The following is a 4,647-nucleotide window of genomic DNA, read 5'->3' as shown; positions in this document are numbered from 1 at the left end:
ATTGGCACAGGACAGAGCGGAGTTTAGGGCTGTTGTACATAGGGTCGCTATGAGTCGCAGGCGACTCGACGGCACATAACAACAACAACAACAATAATGATGAGATGTAATCAGTATGGAAGGCTGTAGTCTTGATCTTTTGCAGCAAGTGGCTCAAGTCCTCCTCACTTTCGGCAGGTAAGCTTGTGTCATCTGCATAATACAGGCTGTTGATGAGACTTTCTCTCTTCTTGTTGCTAGATTTTTCTTCATAGAGTCCAACTTCTCAGATGATTTATCCAGCATATAGATTAAGTTGATGTGGAGAAAGGTTACAAGCCTGACAAACATCTTTCCTTATTTTATGATATGCAGTGTTCCATTGTTCTGTTTGGACAACTGCTTCTTGGTTTATATATACATTTTGCTTGAACACAATTAAGTGTTCTGAGATTCCCATTCTTGTCGATGTTAGACATAGTTTGTTATGATTCACGCAGTCAAATGCCTTTGCATAATCAATAAAACACAAACATCTTTCTGGTAATTTCTGTGTTCAGCCAAAGTCCATCTAACATCAGCAATGATGCCCCTCATTCCATGGCCTTTTCTGAAATTAAATTTTCATTGCTAGAAGTCCCCTGTTAATATACTATTGCAGCCATTTTTTAAGTAATCCTTAGCAAAATTTTACTTGCATGTGATATTAATGATATTGTTTGATCATTTCTGCAGTCTTTATTGGCTCACCATTTTGGGGGGAATGGGAACTAATAATGGATCTCTTCCAGTCAGTTGGCCAGTTAGCTAACCTCCGTATTTGTTGACAGAGACTGCTAAATATGTTCAGGGTTGCCTCTGTTTTCTCAAACACCTCAAGTGTTATTCCAATTCCTAGGGTATTAATTTTCCCTAATGTCTTCAGTTCAGCCTGGTAGTCTTCCTCCAGTACTATTGGTTCTTTTCCCCAACCCCTCCTTGATCTTGTCCCACTGTTGATTTACTGTTGCTCTGTGTTGCAGCTGTGACCCCTAATGACCCTATGGGCAACAGATCTGAATCTTGCCCTATAATGTGCCAAGCTCACAATCTTTTATATGTTCCAGCCCATTGTTACAGTCACTGTGTTGGTATTTCTTGTTGAATGTCTTCTCTTTGTCTGACCCTCCACCTTTACCAGCATGATGACTTTTTCCAAGGGCTAGTCCCTCCTGACATCATATTTAAAGTATACCAGATGAAGTTTCACAATTCTTCACCACTCTGGTTGCACTGCCTCCAAGACAGATTTGTTTGTTCTTTTGGCAGTCCATGGGCAGTACTCTTCTCCAACACCACAATTCAAAGACATAGATTCTTTTTATGTCATTCTTATTCACTGTCCAACTTTCAGATTCATTGGAAGTAACTGAAAAGATCACTTGAATCAGGAGCCTTTACTCTTTAAACTGTTATCACTGGTGTAAGGTAAGGATTAAATTTTTTTCCCTTTGGATATCCAAGGTTACAAGATAGTTATTGAAAATTATCTCATAAACTAGGTTGCATGTATGTGAAAAGGTCAGATTTTAGGCATTCTGTTCCATTATGGGGATTACTTATCTTTGTGGTCACTACCTTATGGCCTTAATTGATTTGATAAAACAAATATAACTTTCTTCTTTTTCAGCAGTACTTTAAGTATTCTTAGCACTTTGCTAATTCATATACATGTATAAGTAAACCGATTGTGAATTTCATTGAATTTGCCTTAAAATTATAAATCATTTTGGCAGGAAATTAATATTTTCCTATATTGAGTCTGTAATCAAAAGAATATAGTTCTCCACTTAACTGTTCTCTAATGTCTTTGAGAGGTAACAGGGTGATGAGGGTAGGTGTCAGAGACAGTGAGATTGGCTTAGGACAGAGCACGGTTCAGAACTATTGTGCATAGGGTTGATATAAGTTATGGTCAACTTGTCAGCACCTAACAACAACAACAATAACAATGTCTGAATAAAATTTTCAATTATATCCATAAAACTAACAAACATTCAATTTATTCCTGAATATTTTACCTTTCCTGATGGTAGAGTTAATATTATTTATTAAATTATCTTCTGAACTGTTGATTACTGAGATGTAGAAATGTAATTGATTGATATCTATTTATATTTATAATAAGCAATCTTAGTAATTTTGTAATTTATTTTCATTATTTTCTAGAGACTTTTTTTAGTTTTCTATGTAAACAGCATGTCAGTTCTTGTTGTTGTGTTGTTATGTACTACACAACAATTGTTTTTACTTGATATAGGGACTTAACATATTAGTAATATGTATTTTATTTTCATTCTATGACATACTTTTATCACTATTTTGTCCCCTTTCACTGAGTTTAAAAATATAATCCTTTTTTTAATATCTAAGATTTCTGTTTTATAGTCGTTACCTAGTAGTTTTTCCTGGCGATTGTTCTTTAACAATAATTCCATTCTTGTTATTTTTATAGACATTTTTAGATACGTTTGAATTATGTTTGTTTTTATATAGTTTACATATCTCCTGTTTTCGTGGGTCTGATAAATGCTGACTGTCATTAATAGTATGTTGTTTGTTGTTGTTGTTGTTATGTGCCATTGAGTCGTTTGCAACTCATAGCGACCCTATGTACAACACCCCTAAACCCTGCTCTATCCTTTGCCAATCGCACTGCCTCTGACAGACCCATCCTGATTACCCCAGTTACTGAATCAATCCACCTCATAGAGGGTCTTCCCCTCCTGTGCTGTCCCTCTACCCTCCCAAGCATGATGTCCCTCTCCAAGGACCTGTCTGCCCTTACAACATGTCCACAGTATGTCAGACAAAGCCCCAGAATCCTTGCTTCAAAGGAGTAGCCTGGTTTAACCCTCTCCAGGATGAATCTGTTTGTTTTCTTGGCAGTCCATGGTACATTCAATACTCTTCTCAAGCACCACAGCTCAAAGGCATCAATTCTCCTTCTATCCTCCAGTATGTTGTTTAGGTTTAGGTTTTATGAGTTTTTACTGTGAACATGTATTTTTTTAATCTTATCTGTGGGAATTTCTTGAAGCCTGTAATAGAAGTGGATTCCTTCAGAGAAGAATTGTTCTTATTTCTACCAGATTCCCGGGCCTGTGACAAATCCATCCTAATTCTCAGATTGAAATATTGTAGACCACCCAGTTGTATTTATGTGGGCTACAAAACTATGTGTGCCATCTTGTGGCTAAAAATTTTCAGAAGAGATTCCTCTCTCCTTTTGTTTGCAATTAACATCAGTTTTTAGAAAGGAAGCAATTCCATTTACAATGAGAGAAGAATGAGTTTGGAGGTCAGGCTGACTAGCCCATTTACTCTTCGCCAAGGCTCTGTGTAGCCCTTTGATGCACCAGCTGTAATAATGTGATCTCCTATTATTTAGAATTACCACTTTAGGGAAGACCAGAGCATTATCTCTTCTCTGTGCCCTGAAAAGTGGTGTAAAATGAAGCTCAGATGTTCCTACTTCAGCAGTGTCCTCCCTCAAAGTGAAGGTCAGCACCAGTGTCCTGTTGACTTCTCAGGTTTTTGTACTCATTTTAGTTTTTGGCTTGAATATTTTCTTGTCAGTTTATGTTGTATTGTGTGTCATAGAGTTGGAACCAATCCATTACAGTGTGCATTTTCAGAAGCAGTAAATTGCATGGGGAAAGATTGGCCATCAATTTATAGATGAGATTAATCTATCTTGTCCAGAATTCTGTGATGTTTTAAAAAGCATGCTTTTATAGTGTTTTAAGCTTTTTATAATTTCTTATATATTCATGTATTTTTGAGTTGTGGTTGTTCTCTGGTGATGCAATGAGTCCTGCATTGGATTGCTAACTGCAAGGTCAGTTGGTTTCAATCCTTCAGTGGTAGGTGGGAAAAAAAGGTGCTCTGTTTCCTTCCATAAAGAGTTACAGCTTAAAAAACTGGAGGAGGGGTGGGGAGCACTATAAGTTCAGTTGACTCCACAACTCTGGGTTTGAATTTTTATTTGAATGTATTTCTATCATTGTTGATTCTGATTTGTAGAGACCCAAGTTACAGAGTAAAGTTGTCTGCAGTTCTAGAGTATACTCTTAGAGGCAAGGATGCTGGAACTCAGATACTTTGGGCATATTGTCCGGAGAGGTCAGTCTTTGGAAAAAGACGACATCCTAGACAAGGTAAGAGGATCAGAGAAGGAGAAAACCTTCAGCCAGGTGGATCAACACAGCAACTGCAACAATGGGCTTGAGCATTGAGGAGATCTTGGAGGATGATGTTAGATAGGACAAGGTTTTGATCTGTTTTTTATGGAGTTGCTTTGTGTTGCAAAAGACTCAGTGACACCTAACAACAATAGTAACAGCAATTTTGTTGCAATTTTGATAAAGATTATACCCTAGAAAGACTCTGGTGGCAGAATCAGTAATGTGTTGTACTACTGACCAAAAAGTCTAAAGTCCCCTGTGGTTCAAATGCACCAACTAACTTTTGTTGTTTTGTTTTGGTAAAATGATCTCCTAAGCCTTAGTCTTCAATGTACTTCTGTTAATCACACATAGTGTTCACTTACTACTTTACAAAGGTGTTACAGGTCTAGTGTGAGCACTGCAAATAATTTGTTGTTGTTGTTATTATTATTATTATTAT

General features: G+C 37.0%; 1 protein-coding gene across 1 annotated transcript in view; it reads left to right on the top strand.

The window, feature by feature from the left end:
• Window positions 1–4,647, top strand: part of LOC102861313 (CDK5 regulatory subunit-associated protein 2-like) — a 138,201-nt gene that overhangs the window by 40,130 nt on the left and 93,424 nt on the right. The window lies entirely within an intron of this gene.

This window comes from Elephantulus edwardii, unplaced genomic scaffold (assembly GCF_000299155.1).
Source record: "Elephantulus edwardii isolate Elephantulus edwardi_28Jun2011 unplaced genomic scaffold, EleEdw1.0 scaffold00054, whole genome shotgun sequence".
NCBI classification, from domain to species: Eukaryota; Metazoa; Chordata; class Mammalia; order Macroscelidea; family Macroscelididae; genus Elephantulus; species Elephantulus edwardii.
The sequence above is the reverse complement of the archived record's forward strand: the minus strand, read 5'-3'. Positions and strand labels throughout refer to the sequence as shown.